We start from the raw sequence: 11,000 nt of genomic DNA, 5'->3' as shown, positions 1-11,000 counted from the left end.
AAGGATGCTGGCCCAACCATGGTTAACAAAATAAATTAAGGATAGTATTAGATTCAAAGAAGAATTATACAAAGTTGCCAGAAAAAGTACAAGCCTGAGGATGGGGAACAATTTAGAATTCAGCAAAAATGTGCCAAGAGATTGATTGAGAGGCGAGAAATAGAGTATAAGAGTGAAGTTGCAAGGAACATAAAAACCAGCTGCAGTAGATTCTGCAAGTTCGTAAAAAGGAAAAGATTAGTGAAGACAAATGTTGGCCCTTTAAAGACAGAAACGGGGGAATTTATAACGTGGAACAAGGAAATGGAAGGACAATTAAATAAATACTTCGGATCTGTCTTCACGGAGGACATAAATAACATGCCAAAATTGCTTGTGAACCAAAAGTCCAGTGAGCAAGAGGAATTAACGGACATGATTATTTGTAAGAAAACAGTGCTGAGGAAACTAACGGGAATGAAGGCCGATAAATCCCCAGGGCCTGATGATCTGCATCCCAGAGTACTAAAAGCGTTTACAATGGAAATAGTGCAAGCATTGGTTGACAACTTCCAAACATCTATAGATTATGGAACAGTTCCTGCAGTTTGCACGGTGGCAAATGTAACCCCACTGTTTAAAAATGGAGGGAGAGAGAAAACAAGGAACTACAGACCGGTTAGCCGAACACCAGTTGTAGGGTAAATGCGAGAATCTATAGTGAACGATATTATAACGGAACACTAAGATAATACCAAAGGGATTAGACAAAGTCAACATGAAGTCATGGAAAGAAAATCATGTTTGATAAACATACTCGAGTTTTTGAGGATGTAACTGATAGAAAAGTTCAGGGAGAACCAGTGGATATAGTGCTTTTGGATTTTCAGAAGGCCTCTGATAAAGTCCCACATAAGATATAGTGTGCAAAAGTAAAACATATATGATAAGGGGTAATTTACTAGCATGGATTGAAAATTGGTTAATGGACTGGAAACAGGATCGATGGGCAGAGGGACCTGGTGTCCTTGTTAAATAGTCTATTGAAAGCATACATACAGGTGCAGCAAGCAGTGAGGAAGGCAGATGGTATGTTGGCCTTCATTCCAAGAGGATGTGAGTAAATGAGTAAAGATGTGTTACTACAATTCTCCAGTGACTTGGTGAGACCGCACCTGGAGTATTGTGTGCAGTTTTGGTTTCGTTACCCAAGAAAGGATATACTTGCCATACCGGGAGTGCAGCGAAGGTTCACCAGATGGATTATTGGGATGGCAGGACTGTCGTATGAGCACAGATTGGGTCGACTCGGCCAGTATTCTGTAGAGTTTAGAAGAATGAGAGAGGATCTCATTGAAACGTATACCATTCTGAAAGGGTTGAATAGACTGGATGCGGGGAAGATGATTCACCTGATTGGGAAGGTTATAACAAGGGGTCAAACTCTCAGGATACGGGGTAGAAAATTTAGGAAGGAGAAGGTGAGATTTTTTTTTCATTCAGAGAGTGGTGCATCTATGGAATTCCCTTCCACAGAAGGCTGTGAATGACGAGTCACTGAATATATTTAAGAGGGAGATAGATTTCTAGACACAAAAGACATCAAGTGATATGGGGGGAAAGCATGAATATGGTGTTGAGATCGAAGATTAGGAATGATCATTTCAAATGGCGGTGCAGGCTCGAAGGGCCGAATGGACGACGACTGCTGCCGTTTTCTATGTTTCTAAGTTCTACGATCTAAATGGACTTATACTCTTCTTGTAGAGCAAGCTCAAGGAACTGATCGGCTTCTGCCTCTCCGAAGGCTCAGATTTGAGGTGTTAATGTCCTTCTCCTTTCCCTGTGCAACAGTGCAGTGCGGCTGAATGGCCTCCAGCTAATTCTGTGTAACAGGAAAGTGAGCCATCTCGTCATATATGCAGCAGGTACGAGCGGCCGAAGGCGTTCTACTATTCTTGTATAAAAAGCCCAAGGATCTGAATTACTTCCTCTTGACCTTTGCAACTGGCTCGAGGGGCTAATGGAATTCTGATGTCCTTCTGTAACAGGTTCGATGGCTTGCTCTTGTTCCTGTGTAATAGACTCAGGTTCTAAGAGAACTCAATCGAAAAGTGAGTAGAATTGGAGCCACTTGTGTAGCAGGAACTGCTGGGAACGCAGTTTCCCTTCTCTGAAGTATTGATTTGCTGCAAAATGCACTAAGCTGCCGAAGAAACACCAGATCATGACCTAAATGACTACTAAAATCCGAGCTATCCAGACTAATGTCACTTTCCAGCTCTTGCTCCATAACCGTTTAGGTTACTGGAATTGAAGTGCACATTCAAGGACTTTTTAAAGTGGTGAGGACTTCTGCCTCTAAATCACTTTCAGGAGTGAGTTCCAGTCTCTCAAAACCCCTAGGTGAAAACAGTGTAACACAAATTCTGGAAAACCTCCTACCAATTACTTTAAATCTATGACGCCTGGTTGTTGGCCACTCTGCGAAGGGAAATAGATCTTTTCTATGCACTCGATCGAGGCCACTCATAATTTTATTCACTTCAATACGGACCCTTTTAGCCTCCTTTGTTCCAAAGAAAACAAACCCAGCCGATGCAATATTTACTCAGATCTAAATTCACCATCCGCCTAAATCTAACCTGTATGTCTGACCATTCCTGTAATGCGGTGACCAGAGAAGCATGCAATAATCTAGCTGGGGCCCAACTAGAGTTTCACATATTTGAAGCATAACTTCCTCGATCTTATATGCTATGGCTCATCTAATGAAGGCAAGTATTCAAGTATTCCGTGTTGCTTCTCAACATAGAAACAACGAAAATAGATTCAGCAGTCCGCCATTCGACACTTCGAGCCTGCACCACCACTCAATAAGATCATGGCTGATCATTCCCTCAGTACCGCTTTCATGTTTCCTCCCTAGCTCTTGAATCTTTTAGCCATAAGGGCCACAATAACTCCCTGTTGAATATATCCAATGAACTGGCATCAACAACTCTTTGCGGCAGGGAATTCCACAGGTTAACAACTGTCTGATTCCAGCCAATTCACGCCTCATACCATCGAAATTACCTTTCCTAAATTTCAGGACCCTAGTTTCTGAATTAACTGTGGCACTCTCCATCTTATGAAGGATTCTACCATGTTATGGTCACTCTTCCCCAAGGGGCCTCGCACAACAAGATTGCCAATTATTCCCTTGTCATTACACATCACCTAGTCCACGATGGCCAGCTCTCTATGTGGTTCCTCGACATATTGGTCTGGAAAACTATCCCGAATATACTCCAGGAAATCATCCTCCACCGCATTGCTACCAGTTTGGTCAGCCCAATCAACATGTAGATTAAAGTCGATCATGGTAACTGCTGTACCTTTATTGCACACATCCCTTATTTCTTGTTTGATGCTGTCCCCAACCTCACTACTACAGTTCGGAGGTCTTTACACAACTCCCACTTGCGTTTTATGCCATTTGGTATTCTGCAGCTCCCCCCATACCGCTTCCAAATCATCCATGCTAATGTCCCTCCTTATCATTGTATTAATTTCCTCTTTAACCAGCAACTCCACCCCGCCTCCTTTTCCTTTCTGTCTATCCTTCACAAGCATTTTATCTACCTGCCCTGCTACCGTCAAGGAGTCTGTGGACATGCACTCCAAGGTCATTTGCACCTCTACATTCATCAGTGTCCTAACATTTAATGTTTATTCGCTTTCCCTATAAGCACTCCCCAAATGCATTATCTGACACTTATCCGGTTGAATTTCATGAAACCCCTGACCAGTTCTTTGATATCTATCAGCAATGTACAGCTTTCTTCCTCATTATCAAGCATACCTGGTTGGCCAATCTTTTAGTCACCTGCGCTAATTTGTATTTAGTGGCTCGGTGTCAAATTTGTATCGCATAATACTCTTGTTAAGCGCCTTGGACGTTTCGCTAATTTCAAGGTGCGAATTATATAATTTGTTTTTGTTGTTTAAAATGTGTGTTACATAAGGTTATATAGAGATTGCATCACAGAAAGAGACAATTGTACCTAACTGGTGTTGCTCGAGTTAATGCTGCACGCTACCCTACTTCACTTGATCCAATCAGCATATTGTTCTATTGCTTTCTCAGTCATGTGCTCAGGTAATTCCTTTTAAAATGAATCTGTGATATTCGCCTCAACTACTGCTTATGTAGCATCTTCCACATTCTAACCACTCTTTGGTAAATAAGTTGCTCTTGAATTGTCGACTGAATTTATCAGTGACCTCGCGTTCTGAACTCCTGCACAATAGCAAATATTTTCTCCACATCAACACGATCAAACACCTTCATAAAGTTAAAAATATATCCCCCTTGTTATTCGAGAAAGAAGTTCCCCAGACTGTTCAGTTTTTCCCGAAATGTAAATTCTTTCAGTTCCGACCGAAATTTTTCCTTCTTTGCTTTGAGATTTTGTGATTCGAAGTTTTAATTTTCGCATCATATGGGAGATCCAATAGGGCAAGCATGCAGGCGGTCTCTCTGATAAATTGCACCAACGATTCGACTATTAAAGCAGTTTTATTGTGCAGCTGCGATGGCCGAGTGGTTAAGGCGTTGGACTTGAAATCCAATGGGGGTTTCCCACGCAGGTTCGAACCCTGCTCGCAGCGATTCTACAGGTGCTCTTTTTTTTATCGAATCACGGTAATCTCATTGGAATCTGATCACAATTCCCTCCACTGCCCTTTATTACACTGATTGACGCGAAGCTGTTGTTCGAACTGGAAACATTAATAGTTTATCGGTATTAATTGTTGGTTTTTTCGACACTATCTGCAAAAATCAGTGAGCAATATACTCAGCTTGAAAAAAATGCCTTTTAATAAAGATCAGTGCATTGTTTGGGAGGAACTCACCTTTAGTTAATGAGTGCGAACGAGGTTTGGTTTTATAAAGATGAACAAGTTTTGCCAAAATGACCACGCCAGCGTTTGACGTTGCAATTTTCTGATAACATCAGTGTTTGCATCAATGTAGATGCCTTATCCATTAAGCGATGTGCAGTTTGCAGCAGACTAATATACAGGAAAAATCTAATGGGTCAAAGTGTAATAGAAAGGCAAACATGAAATCTCAGTGCCGCAATGCAAGGAGTATTCGGAACCCAGGACAGGGCTCTGAGCTCGTTAGAGTGGGTGAGAGCTCAGATCACAGGACCCCAAGAAAACATGCAAAAGGCAGGAGGCAACAGAGCAGAGTCGTACTGGGGTAAGTGTAAACGACAAGGTGATAGGAAGGGACACTATTTATGAATATCATGGGGCTGCAGGAGGGGTCAAAACTAAAAATTATTATTTAAAAACTAGTATTAAAACACTCTACCTAACCGCATGCAGCATTCGCAATAAAGTAAATGAGTTGACGGCACAAATCATCATAAATGGGTATGATTTGGTGGCCATTACAGAAACGTTGCAGGTTGGCTAGGACAGGGAATTAAACCTACAGCGGTATCTGAAAATTCGGAAAGATAGACAAGAAGGGAAAGGAGGTGGGGTAGCTCTGATAATAAAAGATGATATCAGGGCAGTTGTGAGAGACTATATTGGCTCTATGAACAACATGTTGAATCATTGTGAGTGGAGATTAGAGATAGTAAGGGGAAAAAGTCACTGGTGGGCGTAGTTTATAGGCCCCCAATTAATAGCTTCACGGTGGGGCGGGCAATAACCAAGGGAATAATGGAAGCATGTGAAAAAGGAACGGCAGTATTCATGGGGGATTTTAACCTACATATCGATTGCTCAAATCAAATCGCACTGGCTAGCCTTGAGGAGGAATTCATAGAATGCATACTGGATTGTTTCTTAGAACAGTATGTTACAGAACAAACAAGGGTGCAAACTATCTTAGATCTGGTCCTGTGTAATGAGACAGGAATAATAAACGATCTCCCAGTAAAAGATCCTCTCGGAATGAGTGATCACAGTATGGTTGAATTTGAAATACAGATTGTGGGTGAGGAAGTAGTGTCTCAAACGAGCGTAGTATGCTTAACCAAAGGTGCCTATAGTGGGATGAGGACAGAGTTCGCTGACGTAGACTGGAAGCACAGACTAAACGGTGGCACAATTGAGGAACAGTGAAGGACTTTTATGGAGCTCTTTCATAGTGCTCAACAAAAATATATTCCAGTGAAAAAGAAGGGCGGTAAGAGAAGGGATAACCAAGGAAATAAAGGAGAGTATCACAATGAAAACCAATGTGTATAAGGTGGCCAAGGTTAGTGGGAAACTAGCAGAGTGGGAAAATTTTAAACGACAGCAAAGAATGACGAAGAAAGCAATAAAGAAAGGAAAGATAGATTACGAAGGTAAATTGGCACAAAACATAAAAATAGTTATTAAAAGCTTGTACCGCTATATAAAACGGAAAAGAGTGACTAAAGTAAATGTTGGTCCCTGAGAAGATGAGAAGGGGGTTTAATAATGGGAAATGTGGAATTGGCTGAGATCTCAAACAATTATTTGCTTCGGTCTTCACAGTGGAACACACAAAAACCATGCCAAAAATTGCTGGTCACGGGTATGTGGGAAGGAAGGACCTTGAGATAATCACTATCACTAGGGGGGTAGTGCTGGACAGGCTAATAGGACTCAAGGTAGAAAAGTCACCTGGTCCTGATGAAATGCATCTCAGGGTATTAAAAGAGATGGCGGACGTTCTCGCAGATGCATTCGTTATAATCTACCAAAATGCTCTAGACTCTGGGGAGGTACCAGCGAATTAAAAAACAGCAAATGTAATACCTCTGTTTAAAAAAGGGGGCAGACAAAAGGCAGGTAATTATAGGCCGGTTAGTTTAATATCTATAGTGGGGAACATGCTTGAAGCTATCATTAAGGAAGAAATAGCGGGACATTTAGATAGGAATAGTAAAATCAAGCAGACGCAACATGGATTCAGAAAGGGCAAAGCATGTTGAAATAATTTATTGGAATTCTTTGAGGATATAACGAGCATGGTGGATAGAGGTGTACGGATGGATGTGGTGTATTTAGATTTCCAAAAGGCATTCGATAAGGTGCCACACAAAAGGTTACTGCAGAAGATAAACGTACGTGGAGTCATAGAAAATCTATTAGCATGGATAGAGAACTGGCTAGCTAACAGAAAGCAGAGAGTCGGGATAAATGGGTACTTTTCGGGTTGGAAATCGGGGGTTAGTGGTGTGCCACAGGGATCGGTGCTGGGATCACAACTGTTTACAATATACATAGATGACCTGGAAGAGGGGACAGAGTGTCGTGTCACAAAATTTACAGATGACACAAAGATTAGAGGGAAAGCGGATTGTGTCGAGGACGCAGAGAGGCTGCAAATAGATTTAGATAGGTTAAGCGAATGGGCTAAGGTTTGGCAGATGGAACACAATGTCGGAAAATGTGAGGTCATCCACCTTGGGGAAAAAAAACTGGAAAAAGTTATATTATTTGAATGGGGAGAAATTACAACATGCTGAGGTGCAGGGGGACCTGGGGGTCCTTGTGCATGAATGCCAAAATGTTACTTTGCAGATGCAGCAAGTAATCAGGAAGGCGAATGGAATGTTGGCCTTCATTGCGAGAGGGATGGAGTACAAAAGCAGAGAGGTCCTGCTGCAACTGTATCGGGCATTGTTGAGGACGCACTGGAGTACTGCGTGCAGTTTTGATCATCTTTCTTTAGGAAGGATATACAAGATTTGAAGGGGGTACAGAGACGATTCACTTGGCTGATTCCGGAGATGAGGGGGTTACCTTATTATGATAGATTGCGTAGACATGGTCTTTACTCGTTGGAGTTCAGAAGGATGAAGGGTGATCTGAAAGAAACATTTAAAATAATGAAAGGGATAAACAAGATAGAGGCAGAGAGGTTGTTTCCACTGGTCGGGGAGACTAGACCTAGGGGGCACAGCCTCAATTACGGGGGAGCCAATTTTAAACCGAGTTGAGAAGGAATTTCTTCTCCCAGAGAGTTGTGAATCTGTGGAATTCTCTGCCCAAGGAAGCAGTTGAGGCGAGCTCATTGAATGTATTCAAATCACAGATAGATACATTTTTAACCAATAAGAGAATTAAGGGTTACGGGGAGCGGGCGGGTCAGTGGAGCTGAGTCCACGGCCACATCAGCCATGATCTTGTTGAATGGCGGATCAGGCTCGAGGGGCTAGATGGCCTACTCCTGTCCTAATTCTATGTACTTATAATGAGGGATTACGCAGTGGAATTGTGTTTAGATCAGTTCCATACTTTGCACTACAAACCAATCAGCGACAGTGAGCCTTTCACTGAATGAAATATGTGAAGTCACGAATCCCCAGCGGATATCGAATTCTTCATTTAATGCTGGAAACACTGCGCAGGGCCACCAGCTCTCGGCAGAACTAATGTTTTGCAACATTGCTTCAATGTATTACAGGTTTGGTGTGAGTTTCGTCCCTGAATGTTTAAGCTGCTCTAAAATACTTGCAGCCCAACCGCACCACCAAAAATAAAATAAATGGCCCGCAATGGGTTCGAATTCGCCAATTTGGCGTTAGTAACACCCAGCGCGAACCAAGTGAGGCAACCGGCTTTCATGCTAGGTGCTTTCTTATGGCACTTTTACAGTAAAATGTTAGCATTCCTCCAGCGACTTTCACCTCAGCACTTCCCAAAGCAGTTCAGAGCAAATTAATTACTTTTAAGATGTGATCACTTTGTAGTGTAGGAAATGCAAAAATGTGCAGCATGGAAGGAGGCCATTTCAGCCAATAGTGCCCGAGGAGGCCGATCAAGAGCTATCCAGCCTAATTCCCACTTCCCAGCTCAAAGTCCGTCCAATGGGTTACAGCAATTTCAGTAGCATTGAAGTATTGTTAAAATGTGTGAGGGTTTCTGCCGCATTGAGGCATTGAGTTCCCGACTACCATGACGCCCTGGGTAAAGACATTTATCCTCACAGCTCGTCTAACCCTCCCCCTAATTCATCATCATAGGCAGTCCCTCGGAAACGAGGAAGACTTGCTTCCACTCTTAGCATGTGTTCTTAGATGGCTGTGCAGTTCAATACGGGAACCACAGTCTCTGTCACAGGTCAGACAGATCGTCGTTGAGGGAAAGGATAGTCAGGGAGCCTTGTTTGCCGCAGCTCCTTCCGCTGCCTGCACCTGATTTCTGCGTGCTCTCGGCGACGATACTCGAGGAGCTCAGCACACTCACGCATGCACTTCCTCCACTTAGGGCGATCGATGGCCAAGGACTCCCACAATGGGGATGTCACACTTTATCAGGGAGGCTTTGAGGGTGTCTTTGTAACGTTTCCTCTGTCCGCCTTTGGCTCATTTACCGTGGACGAGTTCCGAGAAGAGCGCTTGCTATGGCAGTCTCGTGTCTGGCATATCGCCTGCCCAGCGGCGCTGATCAAGTGTGGTAAGTGGTGCAATGCTGGGGATGATGTCTTGGACGAGGACGCGAATGTTTGCGCGTCTGTCCTGCCAGCGGATTTGCAGGATCTTGAGGAGACATCGCTGGTGGCATTTCTCCAGCGACTTGACGTGTTTACTGTACATAGTCCATGTCCGTGAGCCCTACAGGAGGGCGGGTATTACTACAGCCTTGTCGACCATGAGCTTGGTGAAGGTTTTGAGGGACTCATCTTCAAACACTCTTTTCCTCAGGCGGCCGAAGGCTGCACTGGTGTACTGCAGGCGGTGTTGGATCTCGTCATCAATGCCTGCTCTTGTTGATAGGAGGCGCCCAAGATAGGGAAATTGGTCCACCCCGAAATTAGTTTAAATCCATTCCCCCTGATTGTTGACCACTCTGCAAATGGAAACAGGATCTTCCTACCAACTCTATCTAGGGCCCTCATAAAGTTATGCACCTCAATATAGTCTCCCCTCAGCCTCCTCTGGTCCAAACAAAACAGACTCAGCATTTCCAAACTTTCCTCATCACCAAAATTCTCCAGTCCAGGCAACTTTTTTTGTAAATCTCCTCAGTACACTTTCCAGCGCAACCACATCTTTTTTTTGAAATGTGGTGACCAGAACTGCACACAGTACTCCAGCAGCGGCCTAACCAATGTTTTATACAGTCAAGTACAATGTCCTTGCAGTAACCAGCAGAGTTACGGACCGAGAGCTGGTACGTGGGATTAGGCTGGATAACCTTTTGTTGGCTGGCGCAGAAACGATGGTAATTACTGCAGGGATTCCAATACGACCAAGTTGATCTCTTGGACTAATTTTGATCGCTTAGATGGAGAGGAATTTTAACAGATTTTTCCCACAATTCGCCTGGGTTTTTTTTCTGCTTTATTGCTTCTCCCATGCGTTCGCATGGCTCGGGTTGGGGTGGTGTGCGTAATGTTTCGGTGCAAGGGGTGTAGAAGTTTTGTGGGGCGAACTTATTGGGCTGGGCGTTCTTTATCTTTCTGCCATTGTCATGCTTCACAGGTTCATATATAGCCTTCATTGTTGTTGATCAAAGGGCCTTGTGGCTCTTTGTCGGCTGGCATGTATACTATGGGCCGAAGTGGCCTCCTTCAGCGCGGTGGATTTCTAGATTTCTATTTACTTTCACAGCCCCAGACTATTCCTTCAGAGAGCCAGACATCTGCAAAACATATTCAGACGGCTCTTTCACAATCACAGAATCTACCTTCACAGATTCACAATCTTCCGACACAGTTTCACAATCTACTTTCAGAGATCCAGACTTTTCCTACACCGACCCACACAGCGGCTAAACAGACCCAGGCAGCTCCCGTACAGAGGGGTAGTGATTCTACATCGAGCCAGACATTACTGCACAGATCCATACACACCTATGCAGACAGGCAAACCTCATACACAGCATCAAAATGCTTGTTTACAGATTCAGACAATTCCGTTCACAGACCCAGCATCAACTACACAGGAGTAAACATGTCCTCATCAGCCGCAGACAACACCAACACATTTCCAGAGAGCTTCGACAGAGACACTGACATTTCCTCCGCGAAAGCA

The 11,000-nt window shown here is 43.6% G+C and overlaps 1 non-coding gene across 1 annotated transcript; it reads left to right on the top strand.

Moving 5' to 3' along the window:
* The first annotated feature begins 4,553 nt into the window (after positions 1-4,553).
* trnas-uga (transfer RNA serine (anticodon UGA)) lies at positions 4,554-4,635 on the top strand. Its single transcript has one exon. It is a non-coding gene; the product is annotated as a tRNA-Ser (tRNA).
* Positions 4,636-11,000: the final 6,365 nt, after the last annotated feature.

The sequence above is a fragment of the Pristiophorus japonicus genome, chromosome 25 (assembly GCF_044704955.1).
Source record: "Pristiophorus japonicus isolate sPriJap1 chromosome 25, sPriJap1.hap1, whole genome shotgun sequence".
NCBI classification, from domain to species: domain Eukaryota; kingdom Metazoa; phylum Chordata; class Chondrichthyes; family Pristiophoridae; genus Pristiophorus; species Pristiophorus japonicus.
The sequence above is the reverse complement of the archived record's forward strand: the minus strand, read 5'-3'. Positions and strand labels throughout refer to the sequence as shown.